Raw genomic sequence first — 24,566 nt, forward strand, 5'->3', positions numbered from 1 at the left:
TTGACACTGTTCTGGTTTGACCCATAGTGTGTAAATGAATCTTTGTCCTTTTTCCTGTGATATTTAGCTCATCCATTAAAGTTTCAGAACAAAAACTGTCTGTACTTCCGGCATCAAGAAATGCATAGGTTTGAATCGTTTTATCTCCTTTTGCACTTTTAATTTTTACAGGCAAGATTGGAAGATACCCATGATTAGCTCCGGCCCCTGTTTGACTGCATGCAGAGATAACCCCTTCTTTCTTGTGCTCATTTGTATCTTCTGTCCGGTTAATATGAAGAATGCTTGGATGCATTTGGTTGCATATTTTACATAATATGCGATTTTTACAGTCCTTACTGACGTGCCCAGCACATAGGCTGCCAAAACAAACTCCATTGTTCTTTAAGAAGTTTAGCTTTTCCTTTTGCATCAGCCCTTAAATCTTTGGGCACTCCTCTAGTGTGTGCTGTTGTGCACACTTCAAACAAGATAAAAATGCACGTACTGGTGCTTGAGTTTGAGTGTCAATTGTTCTTGTTTTAATTGAGGGTCTAGCAAAATTAAGAACAGTGGTTGCAAAGCTGCTTCTCTTCAGCTGAGCTGTAGGTTGTGACCTCTCTTTATTTTTTTATGTCTTGGATGTCACCAAAGACAGGATCTGACATTGCTTTAACTTGATGTTTAAGAAAGTGAACAATGTCTTTGAACTCAGCTCGACGCTGCTTGTCTTCACGAATGTCACATGCCACAAGTCTCCATTTTTCTCTGAGTTTGTATGGAAGCCTTTGTACAATGGTTTTCATATTAGCCGGCATGTTGAGTTCATCCAAATAGCTTACTTCCTCCATTGTTTTACAACAACTCTGTAGAAATAGGGTATAAGCAGAAAGGCCTTTAACATCCTCAGGTTTGATAGCAGGCCATGCATTTATCTTGTCCACATAAGCAGCAGTTATCTTTAATTCATTTCCAAAATGCTCCTTGATAAGTTCCTTGGCTTTACTGTATTTTCTTTCTGACGGCAAGTGCTGGCAACTCCTGACTAGCTCTTTTGGCTGGCCTGAAGTGAATTGCTCAAGATAGTGTAGACGGTCATCTTGATTTTCTATTTTTGATTCCACACCTTGTTCAAATGCTGTTATGAATGTTTTGAATTGTAAGGTGTCTCCATTGTACACAGGAATCTCACGAGTTGGTAGAAAGTGTGATATTTGAGTTTCAACAAGCATCGTCATGATTTCATTTTGTTTTTGAAGAAGTTGAAAAACATCTCCAGATACATGTGTGTTTGATCGAGAGGTAGTTAAAGGGTTCCTGTTTGTTAAATGGTTTCTTGTAACAGGACGGCTTGCTAATGTCTCTCCTTTGTCAGGTTCCTCCACGTCCAATTGTTGCTTTGCTGATCCCTTTTTCATGTAGGATTCCATTCCATCGGACTGATGCATCTAAGAGATGCTACAACTTTTAGCAATATCCAAGACGGCAAGTTTTGCTGTGGATGCAGCTATTTCTGCTTCCATTTCTAAACTTTCCATTTGCCGTCTCAGTTTGTCAGCTCTTTCCTCTAGAGCATGTTTTTCTTTAATGCAGCTGCACGAGCATCAAGTCCAGCCCTTTCCGCCTTGGCTTGCAGAAATGCAGATCTAGATGAGGACCTGCTAGATTTGCTTGTCCTATTACTCTGAACATTAGAAATGCTGTCATGGGGTTCTATGTTACTTAGCTCAGGTTTTAAACCCCACACATCTGTTGAAACAACCTCTTTATCATTTCCTTCATATGAGCCCAACCCTTCATTCTCAACCACCCACTTATTCACCAAATCATTAAATTCACGAACACCCATCATTTTTACCTTAAACCACCTTTCATCCTGTTCAAACTCATCCGTGGGTACATAGCCCCTCAAAGTCTCGTGTTGGGTTTTAGCATTGTTAACAAAAACATTATATTTTTCAAGAGTTACCTTTACCTCATTAACAAAAGAAGCATCATCCATCAAACCCACGATTGTCTCTTTTAGTTTAGAGATCTTTCTCAGCTTCTGCTTTCTTTCATTTCGTAAATTTGCAATTTTTAATGAAAGACCCTTTTCAGTTAATTTAACAGTACATTTCACCACAGTCTGAATTTGCTCTGAAGACTCAACATTGAGTTTTGATCTTTGAGAGCCAGACCCAAGGGCTGGATCAGAATTACAGTCTTCCTCCATTGATGTTAAGCAAACACAGCTTCACATGAGCTTTGATTTGATTTGTTTGCGCTGGAGCAGGCATGTATATGCTCATCAGTAAATCATTTGGAAGCACTACGCATACCTCTTTATTAGGCTTGCGTAACCTGTTATTTTTTCTATGACGCAAAGCTCCTGCAGGTGAACGGCCAGAACAGCGTGAACCATAGAGGCCCATTCAGGACCCAAAGACAGCGTTGTCTCCAACGGGGCCCGATCCAGCAGCACTTCCAACAGGACCCGATCCAGCAGCACCTCTAACAGGACCCGATCCTCCAGCACCTCCAACAGGACCCGATCCAACAGCACTTCCAACAGGACCCGATCCTCCAGCACCTCCAACAGGACCCGATCCTCCAGAACCTCCAACAGGACCCGATCCAGCAGCACCTCCAACAGGACCCGATCCTCCAGCACCTCCAACAGGACCCGATCCAGCAGCACCTCCAACAGGGCCCTGATCCACTTCAGTGGAACCTGTTTCCTCCTGGCCTTTGACTTTAAAAAGGCAGTTTTGGACTTAGAATGTGGGGCCAAAGTTTCTCCAAACGAAACCCATCCACCACAGGTGATGGAAGAGGACAGACCAATTGACACGTGGGGTGAAATAAAATGTTCCTTTATTTTCTTACAGATCCATCTGGCATTTGTTCCCATAGTCAATCAATTATTTCTGTAAGCTCCAACATAATCTAACCTGCTTCAGAACGGTCCAAAACTGTTTGCCCCTGTCTCCATCCAACACACCTGTGCCCATTTGCACCATGATCAAATAGAGGTGGAGACAATGACTTGTTCAAATGTTCAGTGGGCTTGCCTCCCTCTAGTGTCAAAACCAATAACTACACCTTCAGTTAAAATGGCTCCCACATTTACAATCAGTAGTTTTATTTCACTATGTATTTTTCCAGTATCAAAAAAAAAAAAATTTATAAGCTTATGTACACTTTTTAAAACACTGCCCAGCAAACATTCGGACAGTTGAACGGTCATAACTGTAAAAGATATCACTGGAAAAAAAACAACCTTATATGTTAACTGTTGTCCTTGCCTGGATTCGAACCCAGATCCTCCAATTGAAAGTCACCGGCTCTACCAGCTGAGCTAAGACAGGTCTTAACGAAGATTGAATCAAATTTGTTGTTCCGCTACCGCCATTGTGCTCCGAGAGGAAGTCAATGGGCCAAAGACGTGGAGGGTGGAGCGGAAAAAACTTACCAATTAGAGGACAGAAAAGATCAGCCACAGGCCACGCCTCCAGAGTGCCAAAACTCCCAAAAGCCAAGCGAGCAGAATCAGAAACCGAGCACCCAGTGAGGCTGCCGCGTGCGCATGTTTTCCTCTGCCGTGTTCTCGTTGGCCAACGCGCACACAAGTTTGTCACTTGTGCACATCCTTGTGCGCTCACAGACAGTTTGCTCCCTCTCAGTGTACAAATGACCTCTCGCCATGTATATTTTCACTTGAGAGGTTCTAACTTCCACGCACGAGTCCTGTTCGCACGCGCGATGTGGACCCGTGCACTCGTGCTCGGGTTTTGGCACCCATCTGACGCCATACTTATCCAAGGACACAAAAACAGCAACAGACAAACCTGCAACCACCCGATTACGGGGTGAGCACTTAACTCCTGTGCCACCGTCCTTACCTGTGGACGGTGCCCAGTACATTAATTTACTTACTTACTAGTTTAACAACTGAAAGTGAAATATTTAGGCCACAGATGTGAGTCTAGTGGGATTTTCCACTCTGAGCTGATTGAGGAAGCAGCAAGAAGTATTTTTTATTTAAAAGCTTCACAAATGTTCAGTGAATCCTTCGGGTCTGTGATTCTGCTGCACATGATTTAGTTAAAGATGGAAATCAAACAGACACTCCACAGGTCAACCCAGACGATGTCTTAAATAATTAAAACACATCTCCCTGGCAACACATCAGTAAAAGTGGCAGTTGGGATTCAGCTTCAGGATTTCAGCAGTTTATAAAAACAACTAGAAACGGAACATTTTTCATTTGTTTCTGATTAAAAATAATTCTAACTGAAAAACAAAATTAACTGCAGTTTTAAACCCCAGCTGATTTCATAAAAGGAACTGAATGTTCACCACTATATCATCTTCATCATTATTAAAAACAGAACAGAGTACATTTGAGATCAGCTATCTTGTTTGGTTCAAAGACAGTGTCCATTAGAACAAGACAGGATCAGGAAAGTGTCCATCAGAGGGACAGCTCATGTTAGATGTCTAGGAGATAACGTCAGACTGAGATGGTTTGGACATGTCCTGGGGAGAGATGATGAGGACATAGAACAGGGGTATTTAATTCTGGGCCTGGAGGGCCGGTATCCAGCATGTTTTAGTGTTAACTCTGTTTCAACACACTTGATTTTAATCAACAGATGATTATCAGGCCTGTCTGAAGATTAGGGTCTCTTTAATGGACCCCTTGGCCAGAACCAGTTCAGTACCAATTGGTGCATGAGATCATGAAGCACATGTCGTCCACCTTGCGGTTTCCCATCCTGCACTGGGGCAGCTCACCAGGTGTCTCTGTGGAAGGAGCACATTCATATCCAATCCAGATTTACTGATGTAGCACATTTATCAACAGCATGACAGCTGGACATACAATAAAAGGAAACAAGATAAAATAGTTAAATCAAGAGGTAAAAAAAGAACTGAGTAAAACTGCACAAGGGAAATATCTGGTGTTAGATAAGAGCTTTAGTAAAATCAACTACAAAAGTGCTAAAAACAACAAAAGAATACTAATGAATTAAAAAAAAAACGAAATGATAAAACTTGTAAACAATCATGCCAGCTACAGTCCTGTCCGTAGGATCAAGTACCAAAAGCATTGTTGAAGTAGTGGGTTTTAAGACCATAATTAAGCAAATCGATAGATGGGGCAGAACGAACCAGAGAGTAGCAAGCTATTCCAAAGCTGGGAGCTGCGTGAATATACGCACGTACACCACAAGTCTTGCACCGCATTTTTGGAACACACAGTGAGAGTTGATCAGCCGAGCAAAGAGGCCTCTAGGGCATATAGGAATTGGGGAGTTCTGCGAGATAACCGGGAGCCATGTTATGTACGATTTTGTAAGTAAATAGAATAATTTGGAATTTCACCCTGTAGGTACTGGAATGTCACCTCCCTGGTGGGCAAGGAGCCTGAGTTGGTGTGGGAGGTTGAGAGGTTCCAACAAGATACAGTCGGACTCAACACATGGCTCTGGTTCAGGAACCAGTTCCTTTGACGGGTTGGACACTCTACCACTCTGGAGTTGCTCCCACTGAGGGCTCCTTCCAGTGTCTCCCTCATTATGCTGGGGGACTGTAACGCTCACGTGGGCAACGATAGTGAGACCTGAAGAAGTGTAGCCAGGAGGAATGGCCCCCTGATCTGAATTTGAGCAATGTTTTGTTAATGGACTTCTGTGCTCGTCACGGATTGCCCATAATGAACACCGTGTTCAGATATAAAGGTGTCTGTATGTGCTCTTAGCACCAGGATACCTTAGGCCACAGCTCATTTATCAACTTTGTCGTAATTTTGTCTGACCTGCGGCCGCATGTCTTGGACACTCTTGTGAAGAGAGAGGCGGAGCTGTTAACTGACCACTACCTGGTGGTGAGTTGGCTCCGATGGTGGGGAAGGAAGCCGGTCAGACCTGGCAGGCCCAAATGTGTTGTGAGGGTCTTCTGGGAACATCTGGCAGAGTCTCCAGTCAGAAGGAGCTTCAATTCCCACCTCTGACAGAACTTCTAAAACGTTCCGGGGGAGGACATTGAGTCCGAATGGGCCCTGTTCCGTGCCTCCATTGTTGAGGCAGATGACCAGAGCTGTGGCCGCAGGGTCATCGGTGCCTGTCGTGGCAGAAACCCCGAAACCCGGGATACTCTCAAGCTGATGAAAGAGTCCTATCAGGTCTTTTTGGTGTGTGGGACTCCAGAGGCAGCTGATAGGTACCGGCAGTTCAAGCAGAATGCAGCTCGAGTGGTTGTAGAGGCAAAAACCCAGGCGTGGGAGGAGTTCAGTGAGACCATGGAGCAAGACTTCCGCACGACTTTGAGGAGATTATGGTCCACCATCCGGCACCTCAGGAGAGTAAAACAGTGTGCTACCAACACTATCTACAGTGGGGACAGTGTTCTACTGACCTCAACTCTGGATGTTGTGAATCGGTGGGCAGAGTACTTTGAAGACATCCTCAATTCCACCGGCACATCTTCCAGTGAGGAAGCAGAGTCTGGGGACTTTGAGTTGGCCTCTCCAATCTCTAGTGCTGAGGTCACTGAGGTGGTTAAAAAGCTCCTCTGTGGCAAGACTCCAGGGGTGGATGAGATCCACCCAGAGTTCCTTAAGGCTCTGGATGTTGTAGGGCTGTGTTGGCTGACGCGACTCTGCTAAATCACTTGGATATCGGGGGCAGTTCCATTGGACTGGCAGATCGGGGTGGTGGCCCCCCTATATAAAAAGGGGGACCACAGGGTGTGTTCCAACTACAAGGGGATCACACTCCTGAGCCTCCCTGGTAAGGTCTATTCAGGGTTTCTTGAGAGGAGCGTCCATCGGATTGTTAAACCTTGGATTCAGGAGTAGCAATGTCCTGGAAGGTGCAGATGATGCGGTTCTGTTGGTTTAATCGGAAAATGATTTCCAACTTTCACTCGAGCGGTTCGCAGCTGAGTGTGAAGCAGCTGGGATGAGAATCAGCTCCTCCAAATCTGAGACCATGGTTTTGAGTTAGAAAAGGGTAAAATGCCTTCTCCAGGTCAGGGATGAGGTCCTGCCCCAAGTGGAGGAGTTTAAGTTTCTCTGGGTCTTGTTCACAAGTGAGGAAAAGCTGGAGCGTGAGATTGATAGGCGGATTGGCGCTGCATCTGCAGTGATGCGGACGTTGAACCTGTCTTGGTAAAAAGAGAGCTGAGACAGAAGACAAAGCTCTCAATTTACCAGTCGATCTACGTTCCCACCCTCACCTATGGCCACAAGCTTTGAGTAGTGATCAAAAGAACAAGATTCCAGGTACAAGTGGCTGGAATGAGTTTTCTCCACAGGGTGGCAGGACTCTCCATTAGAGATAGAGTGAGAAGCTTGATTGTCCAGCATGGGCTCGGAGTAGATCCGCTGCTCCTCCACATCAAGAGTAGCCAGTTGATGTGGCTAGGGCATCTGATTAGGATGCCTCCTGAACGCCTTGCTTCCCTGGTGAGGTTTTCTGGGCACGGCCAACCGGGAGAAGGCCTATAGGGAGACCAGGACATGTTGGAAGGACTATGTCTCACCTGGCTAGGGAATGCCTTGGGATTCCCCCGGAGGAGCTGACCCAAGTGGCTGGGCAGAGGGAAGTCTGTGCCTCTCGACGTAGACTGCTGCCCCCGTGACCTGACTCTGGATAAGTGGAAGAAAATGGATGGATGGACCTTGTAGGTCCCTGGGAGACAGGGCAGCCGATCACAGTCCCATTCACACCAATCAAAAGAGAGTTTGCATAATCAAGCCTAGATGTAATAAAGGCGTAAATGAAAAATTCCAGATGTTTAGTTTCAGGGTGTTAAGAGGCCTTATTCTGCGCAGATGAAAAGAACAGGACTTCACGGTGGCATCTGTTTGACTAGTGACAGATCGGTATCCAGTCTAACCCCCAGACTAATCATCGTGGGGCAAACATTTACAGGAAGAGGAGGGCATGAACGTAACATTTCATTTACAGACCTAGGTCTGAAAATGATAGCCTCTGTCATACCCTCATTTAAACTGAGAAAATTAGAGAATATAACCAGATGAAACCAACAGGAAATAAATTCAATTGATTTTTTTTTTTATGGTGGGTGGGTCTGCTGTGTCACCTTCAGAAGCTGAGCTGCAACTCTTCTCACCCTCCAGATGTTTCTCAACTTCTCCCCTTTTCTCAGCCTCAGCCTCCGTCTCCGTCTCATGGCTCTGATCTCCTCCCATCGTCTGCTATCAGCACGCACCTGGAACAGAACAAGTACAAACATCTGCTTTTACTACCTGTGACACAATTTCTGTTTCAATGGAAATGAAACTGAAAGAAAAAAGAGAGAAATGGTTGTAATGCTGAGTCAGCATGTGACAGAGTCACAGAGCAGATGTGTGAGGACAGAGATGGGCGAGACCATATTATTGGATGGAGCAGCCATTTCTCTCACATTTATTAATGTTAGAGAATGGTTCCCTCCACCGTTATTTTAGCCGTGTCACACCCAGACAATCCAAAAAAGAGAAAGAAGGTGGGGCTGTTATGGTTGGAGCAAATGAACCAATGCAGCTACTTGGTAACTTAGCTTAGCTAACCCAAACAAGCTAAAAAATAGCTGCGGGCAGCCCGGAGTCGACCCGCTTCTGTGCGAGGCTATAGCAGTGTTCCCCCTACACAGTCTCAGGCCTCCCCCCCCAAACGGGAAATGCTCCGTGTGCTAACATTGCATTGTTTATGCTAAGCTAAAGTTAACAGAATACTGCCAGGTCAGGAGAATGTCTGGGCTGGTTAATGCTTTTTCCCACTTACCCATCTCTGGGGAATACGGCAACAGACTATATTTTACTCAGGGGTCAACTACAAGGCTTTGTACCATTATAAGTGGTTACTTTGAATAAATTATCAATAGAATATAAATGTATTCAATAAAAAGTAATTTTCCATAAAAATATGGATTATCAATATTATTTAGCCTTTAATGTTGGATTGATGATGGAACTAGGCACTTTGGGTAACACCAGGAAACAACACTTTATAATAATTTGACACAGAGACAAACATATAGCTTATAAAAATCTATTTATTATTATATTTCTATTATCGATGATGATGAAAGACAGATGATTATAGATGGTGGTTCAAAGTGATATCAGCTGTGACAATGAATGAACTCTGATGAAACATGACTGGTGCGTTTAAGTGACTCAGAAAGGTGTGATGTTGGGGTTTTTAAATCAATCTGGCTCTTTGTCTGATGTAATTTAACAAGTTATCAAATTAATATTAACCACTTTGACACCATTGAATAGCCTACACACCAGCATTAGGGATGGGTACCTTTGACATTTGAATCGATCCGGTACTAATTCCCGGTACATACAAATCGATACCGGTACTTAACGGTACCAATTTTCGATACTTTTGAGTGTTTAATTTTTTTATTTCTCTTTTATAATTAAATATATATTTTTCTCAATATATAACCATATTTGATAAATATCACAATAAATAACATACAACTGTTTGTATTTTAACATCGTCCTTGTAGTTTTATAAGCTGATAATTAAACTGAAGCTAACATCTTTACTGTGAACTAAACTTACTGTGTATCTTCATTCCTTTTGCCGTCCTTTTTCAATTGATTTTTCCTACTGGGAAGTTAGAATTTCCAAGGAGAAAGCGAACGCACCATTAGATGATAACAACGGTGGCAATGGAAGCTAACATATCAAGCTAACGTTGTCTTAAACAGTTTATTTAACTCCTGGAGCAGATTTAAATGATGATGCCTCACACTTAAATCGTTGTCACTGGTTTCATCTTCACCCAATCACCCGTCGCATTTAGTAAAGTGAAGCCCAACTTTAGAGCGCGTTCATGTTCTTCTAGTCGGAGTTTCGGAGTTCCGAGGAGAAAACGAACGCACCATTAGTGAAACGGAAGCTAACAAATCAAGCTAACGTTATCTTAAACATTTTGTTTACCTACCGGAGCAGATTAAGATGAGGATGTCTCACTTAGATCGTTGTCGCTGGTTTCACCATCACACAGTTACCCATCACATTTAGTTAAGTGGACCCAAGCTTTAGCGTTCGTTCTTTCTACCCATGCTGCTCTGTTTACAACTCGCTCACAGCGACAGATGACATAACGCTCTTGTGCATGCGCAGCTGTCTAGGCAAGTTCTTGTAGTGAAGGACCGGTACCGAAACGAGGCACCGTTTCAAATGAAGTGAATCGGTGCTCGGTCGGTACTGTGGAATTCGGTCGGTACCTTAAAAAGCACCGAATTCGGTACCCATCCCTAACCAGCATAGTGGAAGTTCTTGGAGATCCCGTCTGTAAGCAAAGCATGGGCTTCTGGTGTATCTGAAGGTTGCAGGCCCCCTCAGAATATGCACGACTGGTCAAAAGAAACTTCCCAGGTGGCTTCTGGCAGGTGGTGGATTGAGCAAATAATAATTGATTTATTAAAAAGGGATGGTTCTTTGAGCCACTAAAATTTTTCCACTGAAAAATCTGGTTGATTCCCCATAGGATCAGTGGCAGATTTACCATTAGGCATAGGTCGGCGGCCGCCTGGGGCCCCCTTATGTTGGGGGGTCCCCTATCCCTGACTGCTGGCGCCCCTCTGCTAATGCCACAATGGACTATTCCTTTAAGACGCCGATGCACAAACAGGAAGTGATTGGTAGTCATTCCACTCTAATCCAGTTGGTGGCAGTAATGCACCAAACTGTTATTTGCCAAGTGCCATAAGACTACAAATAAGAAGAAGAAGAGAAAGCAGAAAAAGAAGAAGAGAGGTGGGAGCATTCGTAACAAATTTGAAGCACTAGTCAAAACATTAAGCATGAAATGGAGTTCTCCTAGTGGCTCCAATAAGAGAAAGAAGCAGCTTGCTTTAAAAAAGCTTTTATCTTCACTTCCAAAAGTGACATCGTTTTTCAACGCAAACATCAAAATGGAAAATGTTTAAAGGTAGGAAAACATAGACCGAAATGAAAAACAGAAGGAAAAATAGAAAGGCAAAAGCACAGGAGCACTGACAGGAAGAAGAAAGCAGAGCAAATATTGAAGGCACTCAAAGGGAGAGAAAGACAGGTAAAAAAGGAGGAGGACTAATAAAAAGTGAAAATAACTCATGTCAGAAGAGGGTAGAATTTCGCAAATCCAGTTAAAAGATAAGATAGTTGAAAATTTAGTGTAAAGGGGCCCCATGTCTGGGTTCGCCTTGGGCCCTCAAAATGCTAAATCCGCCACTGCATAGGATGTTGATTTAGCCTCTGTTAGCTTCGACTGAACTTGGAGCTCTGGCGGAACTGGGGAAATAGGAAGTGAGTTCACTTTGATTTTCACCTCAGCGTCTCGTGAGGCAGAAAACTCTGTGAAACTCAGCAGCGATGTATCTGTTGAGCAAGCGGCGTGGAATGACTGTTAGCTCAGCAGTTTGTTCTGGTGTGCGGCAGGCTTAAGCGGCCAGTTCTGATGGATGGTTTGTCATATTCTTGACATCCAGAATTTGTTCTAGCTGTTCTCTCTCACCCTCTCTTTGAATTATACCGACACTATATGTATTTGAATTACACAAACACTCATTTGTTTAAATTGTTGTCTTTAAGTATTTTATTAAGTGGATGAGAAACCCACGGGGAGGGCTCAGCATAAATGAGGGTAAAGTTGAATTTTAAAAGTGTGCAAACTGTCACAAAGTGGCGTTAAAAGCGCCAGCTTTTAGCCACGCCCCTACTGCGTCCGTCGATGGCGTCTGTCTTCAGGTGACGCGCTGCTGCTCATCTCGAACAAGTCCAATGACGACTCCTGGATGTGTGATGCTACGCTACTTCAACAGCTAATAATAACGAGAACCGCTCACACACTCTACGAGCTCAAATGAACTTACCTAAAAAAGCTCTTCAGGCCCGTTCGTCTCGGTTCTGATCCGTTTGTTTCCAGGTCAAGAATGACGCAGGAGCGGTCGTCTGCGAAGATACTGCTGAAAGGGAAGAGTCCCCACTCTGATGTGTAGAGCCGTGGGCACTAGGTGCTAAACCTAAGATGTCAGAGGAAGGAAATTATTTAGATTAGCGCAGTGGTAACTGTCTCGCATATTCTAATTGTTTCTTTATTTGAATACCTGATTACATTATTTAGTCACAGTATCAGATTACGTTTAGCTTCAGATAGCCCTTTTTACCATCAGAGGTAGGACCTTCCTCTAACGTCTTGCATTCAGCTAGTCTGCCGCCCACCAGGAGGAAGGTCGAGTCTAGTATGGAGATATATGTGGTGCAATAATTTTTGTGTTTTTGTCACTTAGAACTTGAAGTGACAGAGAAAACAGCTACATTTATTCAAAATCTTAGGTAAAGGTAAACAAATTGCACTAGTCTCACATCATAGAACCCTACAGTAACAGTTTAGCCACAGTGTATCAATAAAAAATGGTGAAAATATATTTGTCTCGTCCCTGTGAACTTGAAGTCGCAGAAAATCCTATCTTACACTTGTACAAAACAACAGCTACACCTAATCAAAAGTTTTAGTACACATACCCAAATTATATTTGTTGAGTGTCACTGATCACTCAACAGTGATCAGTGACACTGGGGGGGGGGTCCAGAGTTTACAGGATAAATATATTTAACTCCAAATAAAATTCCAAAATAAATATTTAGACCCCCAGCTAAATTTTATTTGTAAACTACATATTGACCTCCAAATTAAATGCTTACTTAGCTAAACAATTATTTTACAAACTAAATATTTTTGTCTGATATAAATATTTGGTTTGTAAAAATAATAATTTAACTCTAAATTAAATATTTATGTTGCTAACTAAATATTTAATTGGGATCTTGAACATTTGTAAATGTATGATCAACATAGTGAAGATATGACTTGGCATGTGTAACAGAATGACGAACAATATATGCAACAGAAATACAAGTTATCGCAGCAGAAAACAAAGGTTTTGGGTTAATCAGGTGGTGGCCTGGGATAGTTTTAAATTCCCGGCCTGATTTTTTTCCCAGTCTGCCCACAAGTATGTAGATGTGTTTTGCACCATTGGTTTTGGATTAACTCGAGCAAAATTGTAACTTAAATATTTTTGATGTGTGACTCAACGAATACAATTTGCATACTTGTATTAACTCATTCACTACCACTGACAATTAAAGTTGTCATTTTAAGTTCAACCATTCATTGCCAATGACGACTAAAGTCTAAAGTCATCATTAACATTTTTTACTGTGTGGGCATCGGAACTAGCCCCCGCACCGTGAGAACAAACATCCCAGCTCTAAAGCCAATCTTCATTCGCGTACGTCACACGTCACGTTCAGTTCAGTTCAGTTCAGTTCGCTTTATTTCAAACATATACATTCACGTGATCAGGAAACGGAAAATCCATGTGTTAGGAGATCGTTTTGGGCCGCTGCTGTAAAAAAAAAGTGAGGAGCGAACCAGAAAAGCTTCTGCCGATCACAATTCAACAATGGTTTATGAAAGAACGGATAACGCCAGAAACGTGCTGATTCTTCCTGACGTAAGAGCAGTGTTGGGCAAGTTACTTCAAAACTGTAATGCATTATTTATTACTTGTTACCCTCATTTTAAAGTAATTCATTACATTACAATATTACTGATTTTAAAATGTAAGGCATTACATTACTTTTGCATTACTTTAAGTTACTTTCACCAAAACAACTTCAAAATGAATCTGGTAATCTGGCGCTCAGTGAGCTCATGACATATATGTGGAAGGTGATGTGGTGTCTGAGCTAGGATTGCTGTTAAAAACAGTCAGATATAATAACAGTGCTTTAAAATGATTGTTTATTAAATAAAAGCAACAACAATCTTTACTCTCAGCACGCTGCCATCTTATATTAACTGAGCAGGGAGTGAGGTGGTGGGGGCTCCAAGCCTATATTTGCCTTGGTCCCCAAATGCCTTGATACGGCCCTGGATGTGGGACTGACTTCTGGGGTGATCTGATTCTATCACATGTATAAATATTAAATGCTTATATTTTATTGCTTTTCACTGGTAAACATGTGTATTGGGGATAAATCTACTTTTTTCTTTTTTTTCTTGATTTTATTTTAATAATTTCCTGCCCTTTCTCTCTCTAACCTTCCTGCATGCTGCATGTTTTCTCCGTCTTCCAGAAAAACCTGTTTCCTAGATTTCCTACTTTCTAACGATCAGCCAAAGGGATCTTCACATGCGCGGCGCTCCAGCAGTAATGAGTTGAAATCACCGGGGCACAGATTATGAACTCAGCTGAGGCAAAGCACATCAGAAAAGCACAAAATACCAGAGAACATGCGCTGATATGAACGATCGCAAGTGAATTATTTTGTTTTAGTGGAGCGATTTTGTGAATGTTACAGCGGCCGCGTGCTGAGCTGAGCCGTTACCGCGGCGTCCTCTCTGCCCGCAAAGCTGAGTCCATAAATGACGTAATATATGCAGATACTGGATCTGTCTTCGGGTTTCCCGCAATTTGAATTTTTAAGGAACACATCTTGATTCTGGGTTTAAAAATGCATTGTAATTACCGCGTTACTGACAATTGTACCCAGTAAATATTACCATTTTCTTTCCCTGTAATGCCTTACATTACCACATTACAGCAAAAAGCAATGCATTACAGTAATTAATTACTTTTGTACCGCATTACTCCCAACACTGCGTAAGAGGCGAGCCTACTCTTTGTTTTGGTAGTTTTGGCGTTGACATCATCCTAGCACGCAACGTTCTGTGACTCTTAAAAAACAGGAAAACTGCTGGTTGAGTTAAAGGTGAAGCTGTCTTTTGTACTTGTGAAACAAGATTTTCCTGGTAACAAAACACAAAAGTAGTTGCACCACATATACCTCCATACTTTACGTGAACATTAAATAATATGTGTTCGTCATTTCCCCCTGAATGAGCTATCTCCAGTTAATGGGTTAATACCGAGAACCACTGTCTGGTAAAAATAGTCGGCCAATAAGTTTGCTACCAGCATTAAACAAACTTTTGGAAAGAGTAGCATATGAACAAATACAAGAATATTTTATAACAAATAGATTAAACACAATTTATCAACATGCATATAAGGCGGGTCACTCCACTACTACTGCACTTGCTCAGATTACTGATCATTGGTTAGAAGAAATAGATGATAAAAAGTTAGTTGGTACTATATTTTTAGATTTGAGTGCAGCTTTTGATGTGATTGATCATAAAATCTTATTAAAAAAATTAGAACGTTATAAATTTCAGTCGTCCGCCATTAAGTGGACAGAAAGTTATTTAACGAATCGCAAATTCAACTTCTATTTTAATGGCAGTTATTCTGAAACGGGTCAGTTAGACTGTGGAGTGCCACAGGGCAGTTGTTTGGGCCCTCTTTTGTTTTCTATTTTTATTAATGACTTACCTTTGATTTTAAAACATGCAACCATGGCTATATATGCAGATGACACTACATTATTTGCATCAGCACAAACATAAGGCCAATTAAATGATATTTTAAAAAAGGAGTTGGATTTAGTTACACAATGGTTTAGAATGAACAAACTAGAAATCAATGCAGAAAAAACTAAATGCATGATAGTGGGGAATACATATACACTACAGATGACACCTGGACTGCATTTGAAGCTAGGTAACATAGAGATAGAGCAGGTAGAAGAAGCAAGATTGTTGGGGGTAATTGTGGATTCTAGATTGTCATGGACTAGTCACATAAATCATGTCCTGCTGAAACTTGGAAGAAGTATGGGCACAATCAAATATTGTTGTAAATGTATTCCTCGTTTGCAGATAAAAATTTTAGTTCAAACATTAATACTGTCTCATTTAGATTATGCATCAGTTATTTGGTCTAATACAAGTGAAATGAATTTAAATAAGTTACAAGTGGCACAAAATAAAGCTGCACGAATTGTTCTGGGTTGTAATTATAGAACAAATGTAAGTATGATGCACGATAGGTTGGCCTGGTTAACAGTGAAATGTAGATTAAAGTATTCACTGATCGCATTTATAAAAAATATAATAACTACAAAAATACCTAAAATAATTTATGACAAATTATCATTTTTTTTCAGACAATCATGATTACATGACGAGACAGACAAGTGACATAAGGTGCGCACTGCCGTGCTGCAGAACTAATCAAAGGCAAAGAGCAGTTTATTACAGAGCCATGGTTGCATGGAATGCCATACCGAGATTTTTGTTATTAGAGAACAACAGAAGATGTTTTCAAAAGAAGTTAAAGCTTTTTTTGTTTACACAACAGTAAATTTTGCACAGTGAATTGTAAATGTGACTGATATGGCAGCTTCTATAATTTTTGTTTGATATGGATGTGATGTGATATGATTTTTGATTCTTGAATATAGTTATTTATTGCTCTGTGTAAACTCTCCGTTTTCACCTATTTAGATTTTTCATGAACTCTGAAGTGTGTGGTAACTTATTGGTATATCATTATAGCAATTGAGCTGGTATGATTATAATGAGCTCCTGGAGTTTGTTGTTGTTGGGCGTGTGTGTGTGGGGGGGGGATGGGGATGGGGGTGTTTTGTAAAATATTTGTAATGAAATTGAAAGAGACCTCAGGAAGAATAGCTCCACACTATGGTGTGAGCTAATGAGGTTCTCAATAAATAAATAAATAAAATAAATAAATAAAAACGAGAACTAACCATACGGCGAGCAGGAGGTGGGGACACAGAAACTGACAAGTTAAAGAAAATGCAATGGTGATCAGAAATATAAACGTCCTCAGGACAAACACTGTCAGCATTTAGACTCAGGGTAAAAACAAGGTCTAGAGTGTGCCCCCTGGTGTGTGTGGGGCCAGAAACATGCTAAGTAAAGCCAAAGGCCTCCATAAGGCTGGAGAAATTCATGGCAAAGTGATCAGAGGGATCATCAACGTGGATGTTAAAATCACCAACAATCACCAGTCTGGACAGCTTCACAGTGGAGGATAGAAAGTCTCTAAACTCCTGAAGGAAAGAACTGTTTGGACCAGGTGGACGATAGACCACAGCACAATAGAACGGGTTCTTATGCCCGACTTTAATCAGCTGCAGTTCAAAGGAAGCAAAGTGACCAGAGGTTGTAGAGCTACATGGAAGATGGTCTCTGAAAACAACAGCTAGGCCTCCACTACGACCAGAACCACGGGGCTGGCTAAGAAAAGAATAACCACTCGGGTAAAGTTCAATCAGAGCACAATAATCAAATGTTTGCTGCCAAACTTCAGTCAGAAACAGAAAATCCAGGCTTTTAGAGAGAATTAGATCATCGAGCAGGAAGGACTTATTGTTAACAGAGCGGGTATTTAATAGAGCCATGCTGAGTGAGGAGGAGGAATCAGAAACTACAGAAACAGCTGGAGTTAGTGGACGTAAATTAGCAGGGTTAAGCCTGGTTTATGCTTCTCCGTCAGCTCCGCAAGGGACAGACACGCACGGATTGACGGAAGCGTTTTGCTCTTTTACTTCTCCGTCTCCTGGAGAGCGTTGCAAAGCAATTGCCCGGCAGGACAACAGAGGGCATAGCGCTGTTCTTTGGTATCCTGTCATGTATCGGTCCAAGATCGTGTGTTTATTTTGTGTTTTTTGTGTATATAAGAGACTTTTAACACGGACATATTTGTCTCTCATTCTCCCACCGCTTCATGCGCTCCCCACCTCTAAACCCACGTTTCCTGTTATTTCCGTCCACAAATAAAACGCTTGCTGTGCATCTTTTCACTCCTCCAGTCAAGGGAGAATTAAACGTTCATGTTTTTAGAGTTTTTTCGCGAGGTATTCTTCAAGCTTCTCCGTGTCTGCCGCTAGTTAAACTCGGCTCTCTTTGCAATGGCGGCGCTGTAAACAACAGCGGCGTCCTGACCAATCACAAGCTTGCGTAATCCGTCTCGTTCGACGGATGTTTAAAAAAGTGGGCTCGACTCCGTACGTATTTGCGTGCCCTACGCAAGGACGGATAATGGCGTTGCGTGTCTCCGCACTGACGCAGACGGAGAAGCATAAATCAGGCTTTAGATCCACGGTGTTTATAAAAACCACTTATGGAGGGAACAGGAGGAGAAACCACTGAGGAATGAGGATAAACCGACCTTAAAAAACTTGGACGGATGAACCGTGTCCCAAGCGGCCTGGCGGGAATGCGGAAGTGGCGCTCAGGTCACCAAACAAAGGACAAGAAGCTAGAAGATCGCGCCGATGTTTACTAGTTAAACCACGCTTTAAGAGAAGTCTTATTCTCACCTGGATTCCTGCTCGTTTACCTCTTTTCCTCCAACGTTTTCCTGGGACCGGACAAACATAGCCGGAGGTGCGCAGCTCTGGATCGTCGATTGCTTCCGGGCAGGTGCGCCGCTCAGGTAAACAAACAGAATGGTAAATCCTCTGTGCATCTTGGGCGATCGTGAACGAACGGAAGGATAAAAGAGTCTGGCGATCATAGGAGATGGTAGCAGGGACACTACTGAAGAAGATCGCAGACAGGAGCAAGGTGGAAAAGAGGAGGTTAGTGAAGAAAAGTTTGAAAAAGTGGCCAGTGACCGCGGCTAAGCCAAGCACAGGTGCCATCTTGCCGACCGGACTCCAAAGGACTGTTGTGCATGGTTTTGTCGGTGTGTTTATGTTGTGTTTTTTTCATCGTTGCTCTTATTTTTTTCTGTTATGCCTCTGATGTACGGTAGGGTTATCACTGGTTTTGGTTCTTGTCTTTCTGGATTTCTGGTTCTTTGCTTAGTTTGTTCTTTTCTTTCTGTTTTTGTTTGCCGTTTTCCTTTGTTTATTGCCCATGTCGGGTATCCGCAGGTCTTTAAAGCGTATTGTATGTGTTTGTCCTCTTGTTTCTCTTTCTTCTGTAATTATGTTTGTTTGGTGATGTAATGCTCTGATTACTGACATTTTGTGTATGGTGGGGTGTTCTGATGTCCACAATAGATATTGGTCTTTGTGTTGGTTTCCTGTATGTGTTTATGTTTAGGGTCCCGTCGGTCTGCCTGGTGATTTCCATATCCATAAATGCTATACTGCAGTAAATGTAGTTTCCAAATAATAAATAAGAGGTGCATTCATCTGTGTATCTCCTTTGATCCGCATTAGTGATATTCTCAGCACCAGAACAGTGAAGCAAAGAAACAGATTCCTGAGTTTGTTAGTAATTTTATTTATTAGGTGCATCTAACCTGTTCTATTTTTCTCTGAAATGAGATCAAATCAGTGCTTCTATGGGTTGTTTCCACTCTGCACCAGAAAATTTTACTTTATTTAGAGAAGTGTCATAATTTCTCCCCAAGCCTCCTATTTGAGAGCCCTCTCAACAGAGAAAATGTCAGCTAAGAAGGCCAGAAACACAATTCTCCTTCACGGTGTCCAGCTGGCCATGTGCATGTTCTCCTACATCTCCCCCAGTGTGGAGATTGTCTTGCAGATCATCATTCCAGGCCGGATTCAGGAAATAAGATTAGCAAATTATCTTATTGTCTACCTTCTGCCTTGTTTCTTGAGCCTAATAATCTAAGGCGTCAGAGACCTGAAATTTAGGAAGCATCTCAGGATGTACCTTCTGTGCTGCAGGTACAAGTACACAGTAAAGAAAGTAGATCCTGTAAACAAAGACAGCATATAAAAAGGTCATTCCTCCATCTTTGTTCTTATCTACTAGTTTTAATTCAGTGTCATGGGAAGGTCTTGTGGTCTACATGGACAATTCAATGATTGAATTTTGACTATTTAAAGGGATATTAAAATTGAGTTTTTGTCTGTTGACATATTTTCCAGAGTTAGATGCGGGGGAAAAAATACTAATTTAACCAGTCCAGTCATTCTGCTAACCTGGCTGTACTCCTTTAGCTTTAGCTTAGCATCAAACACAGTAAGTGAATGGATCCAACTAGCATTGTAAGTAAAAAAAGTTCAGTTGTGATCCCATTTCTGCTTGTTGACCTAAATATTCAGACTGACTGCAAGTGAATCTATCACAGGCATCATTTCAAATGGGACTACTTTATGACAAAGCACAACTGTAAGCTTCTGCTGAAATTAATTTCAAATAACTGTTTGGGAGTTTGTTTAAAAGTTGTTAATAAAGGTTTCTGAAAATATTATCACAGCGACCAGCATCGCGGCATGCGTTGCAATCGATGACACAATACTCCCTATCTCAATTTTGAAATTATTTGCACACTTGTGTACTACGCACTTGAAGCCTTGCTGCACACTTTTCCCAAGTGCACTTAGCTGAAGTCCGCAGGGCACGGTGCGAGTGTTGAGACTGGGCTGTAGACACTATTGGTTTTACTCAAAGAATACAGCTTCACCCACTCCTGCCATCATACATTAGTGCTGACTTATGGCAGAGAGTGTGAAGAAATAATATTTCAATCAATCAAATCTTATTTGTATAGCACCTTCCACTGCCTTTACAGAAGCCCAAGGTGCTGAACATAACATCAAAACAACAAAAGAGCAAAGAGACTATAAGACAGATTAAAACTGCATAAAAGAGTAACTAAAATAACAAAACAGATACGATAAAAGACTAAAATTCTAAAAATCCATATTACATAAAAGCCAAGCGATAAAAATAAGTCTTCAAATGACTCAAAGACCTGCAGAGATGGGGACTGTTTGACAACAAGTGGGAGCCTGCTCCATTGTTTCGGAGCTAGGACAGAAAAGGCCACATCACATCTTGCTTTCACTCTTGTTTTTGTGACGATGAGCAAATCTTGGTTAGCTGAGCGAAGAGAGCACATATCATAACTTTATTTATCTATCTAGTTTTTTATCTTGATTATTTATCTAAGTTTATTTATATATTTCTCTCGAATACTTATCTGTTCTACTGGTTTTCTAATTTTCTGTTGTATGTTAAGGAGGTCCCTCTCAAAAACCAGATGTTTCATCTCAAGGGGCTTTATCCTCGTAAAATATCTGAGCAGATCTATCAGGATTTAGGGGTGGGGGGTGAACTGGAGCTCCCAGAGAAAACCCCCCATGCAGCACAAAGAGACACAAAAATTATTCGGAAGAATATTTTCTGTGACATAATCCTTGTGTTGCATTTTTTTTTTTTTTTTACAGATTATTGGGTACACGTGGTGGTGCTGTGTGCCAGGGAAGGGACGTGATTGATAGTCACCCTTGATGGAAATGCTTTTCTAATTTATCTAAAAACTAACAATGAACACTTTCAGCATTCAAATAAACAAATAAACACCGGACTAAGTTAGATTTTTTTCAGAAGTCACTCAAATTTAAGCTTCATTCTGTTCTTAAATTGCTGCCATTTCAGCTTCAGTTTAACGTTTATTCCAGATGGGACCGATGTGTGTCTTTTTTCTGGTGGAATTGATTCAGGAATACTAGTAAGTAAATAAGTAAAGGTTATTTATAGAGCGCCTTTCACAGATATAAATCACAAAGCGCTGTACAACATGAGTAAAATCAGGGCAAAATCAATAAAAGCAAAATAAAAATCAAAACTGTGAAACCAGCACATAGGCTGCCTAGCCTATAGCTGTAAGTCCTGGGATAGGCAGTCTTATCCTGCTTAAGGATACTGCATATGATTTTACTGGGTGACATGCTGGACAGGGTAATTTCATAAATTTTTTTAAATAACTTCTTTTTACACAAATGAAGTCCAAATTTATCTGCCCATCTAAACGATTTCCCGTTGCTGTTTTGGGGAAGGGCAGTCTTATCCTGCTTTGTTAAACTGGGTGATGTCTTACTAAGGGACATCCTGGGAAGGACAGTCTTATCCAGCTTTGTTAAACTGGGTGATGTCTTACTAAGGGACATCCTGGGAAGGACAGTCTTATCCAGCTTTGTTAAACTGGGTGATGTCTTACTAAGGGACATCCTGGGAAGGACAGTCTTATCCAGCTTTGTTAAACTGGGTGATGTCTTACTAAGGGACATCCTGGGAAGGACAGTCTTATCCAGCTTTGTTAAACTGGGTGATGTCTTACTAAGGGACATCCTGGGAAGGACAGTCTTATCCTGCTTTGTTAAACTGGGTGATGTCTTACTAAGGGACATCCTGGGAAGGACAGTCTTATCCTGCTTTGTTAAACTGGGTGATGTCTTACTAAGGGACATCCTGGGAAGGACAGTCTTATCCAGCTTTGTTAAACTGGGTGATGTCTTACTAAGGGACATCCTGGGAAGGACAGTCTTATCCAGCTTTGTTAAACTGGGTGATGTCTTACTAAGGGACATCCTGGGAAGGACAGTCTTATCCAGCTTTGTTAAACTGGGTGATGTCTTACTAAGGGACATCCTGGGAAGGACAGTCTTATCCTGCTTTGTTAAACTGGGTGATGTCTTACTAAGGGACATCCTGGGAAGGACAGTCTTATCCAGCTTTGTTAAACTGGGTGATGTCTTACTAAGGGACATCCTGGGAAGGGCAGTCTTATCCAGCTTTGTTAAACTGGGTGATGTCTTACTAAGGGACATCCTGGGAAGGGCAGTCTTATCCTGCTTTGTTAAACTGGGTGATGTCTTACTAAGGGACATCCTGGGAAGGACAGTCTTATCCAGCTTTGTTAAACTGGGTGACAAATCATCGTCATCGTCACTTTCAGAATAAGAGCTGGAAAAGTCAAAATCACTATTGTGTGAAGATGAAAGGTTAGCACTAAATTGTTCACAAATCTTTACAAGTGACCAATACTCAGGTGTGAAAACATCTGACTTCTGCAGCACAGAGAGATCGAGTTCATATCCACAAAAGTCTTTGTCTGCAGGCTTGTAAGAAGGTTTATTGTCCTCTGCAGCTACCGACTCTCCTTCAACTGAACTCTCTTGTGAAGCTAGGGCCCTTTGAGTCGCTGTCCTGTCCTTATCAAGAGGCCCGATCTGAAGTGTCTCGTCACCCAGATCAAACACATTTGTTTCAACATCTCCTTCATCCAAAGCATCTTCATCTTGACTGAGTTCATCCTCACTAAATTCATCCTCTGAAACTAAACATTCAGCTTCAGATTCCTCTGAAGATAATACATTTTCAAACATATTTGGTTTAACATCATCGTCGGCTGAAGCTGATGTTTCCTCCTCACTAAATTCATCCTCTGAAACAAAATATTCAGTTTCTGCGGCCCCTAAATGTCCCTGTGACTCTAGCAGATCCTGAGTGTCTTCAGAAGTGATGGAGCAGTAATCTTCTATTGTGTGTGGAGCGAATGATGCTTCATCCTGACCTAATCCATCCAGAAGATTTACGAGTTCTGCTTCTTTTAGCTTGAAATTTTCCTTTAAATGGAATAAAACTTGAGGGTCGCTTTTATCTAAAGACAGCTCAAGATTGTCAGGATTCTGACCAAACAAATCCACGTTGACGTCTTCATAAGAGACAGATTTGTCATCAAAGATTTCCTGTGAAGCCAGAAACGTGTTTCTTGTTTCAGAGGCAAATTCTTCAGAAGACAAAAACTGAATAGAATCATCTTCTTGATCGAATAAATTCGTTTTCCCATCACTTTTTTGTGAAGCTGGTATCTCGTCTTCAGTTTGTCCTAAATTTGAGTTTGAAAAATGGAAAGCTTGAATTCTGCTTTCATCAAACGGCAACAACTCACGAACATCTGCTGCTTCAAACAAATTTGCTTTATGTGTTTCAGACGTTACAGGGACACAATCAGCGCCATTCTCTGAAACTAACAAGAATTTCTCTTCATCTGTTCCTGATTCCTCCTGGGAAGTTGTACTGGCACTCCCATCAGAGGAAAATATCTCATCAGGCTCTGAATCAAAGAAATATCTGTTTTGTGAATCGTCAGACTCATATTGGTTGATTTCCTCGTGAGCCTTGGCAAATTTCTCATCTGGAACAGCTGTAACTTGGGATTCATCTTTCCAGAGACATCCCGTTAAAGTGACAACTGTTCCTTCTAAGTTTCTGATATTTTCATGGTTGGACGCTTCTGCAGTCTTACAGCCGGCATTACCTGATGCACCGTAGTCCAGCAGAGAAGAGAATTCTCTTTTTGGGTCAATAAGTGAATGTTGGTCATTTTTCTGGGCATCCGGTGTTTCTGTGGGGCTGGCTAGGGATTCAGACAGGCAACCTCCCATTTCCTCAGGGAAATGTAGCTCTGAAATCTGAGATTCATCTCTCCCAGGATAAGCGACTGAGATTTCTTGTAAATCTCTGTTTCCATGGCTGTAAGGTGTCTCTCTGCCTGGACATTCAGAAACCCTCCCCTCACCGTGAGAAGTAAATAGAGTAGTTTCTCTGTCAGAGTTGGTTCTGGGTTCAGGTCCGATGATAAAATTGTCTCCAGACACTGACTGGAATAATTTTTCTAAAGCTTCATCAAATTCTTTGTTTTCTTGCTTTTCGAAGAAATAATCAAAGGTTTGTCTAACAGTTTCAGTAAAATAGTTTCCAAAAAGGACGCCTGCGAGTAAAAAAAGCATCTTGCTACAAGACTCTCTGAGCAGCGACTGACCTGTTCCGTGTGCTTGAGCGAGCTACCGCTGGTGTCATAAAGACTAGGGAGATCACGTGACGTCCTGACGTCATCAAAGGAACGATCACGTGACGTCCAGACTGCCCAGTGCCCACCT

General features: G+C 41.8%; 1 long non-coding RNA gene across 2 annotated transcripts; it reads right to left on the minus strand.

The window, feature by feature from the left end:
* Nucleotides 1-4,361: 4,361 nt before the first annotated feature.
* On the minus strand, nt 4,362-24,565 carry LOC139068907 (uncharacterized). 2 transcript variants are annotated; one of them, XR_011520156.1, is made up of 4 exons: nt 24,449-24,565; nt 11,852-12,001; nt 8,074-8,202; nt 4,362-4,767 (listed from the first exon to the last, which is right to left on the minus strand). It is a non-coding gene; the product is annotated as an uncharacterized lncRNA (long non-coding RNA). The 2 variants fall into 2 exon arrangements; XR_011520157.1 differs by lacking the exon at nt 24,449-24,565 and adding an exon at nt 12,146-12,180.
* Between the last annotated feature and the right edge of the window lies 1 nt (nt 24,566).

The sequence above is a fragment of the Nothobranchius furzeri genome, chromosome 3, assembly GCF_043380555.1.
Source record: "Nothobranchius furzeri strain GRZ-AD chromosome 3, NfurGRZ-RIMD1, whole genome shotgun sequence".
NCBI lineage: Eukaryota > Metazoa > Chordata > Actinopteri > Cyprinodontiformes > Nothobranchiidae > Nothobranchius > Nothobranchius furzeri.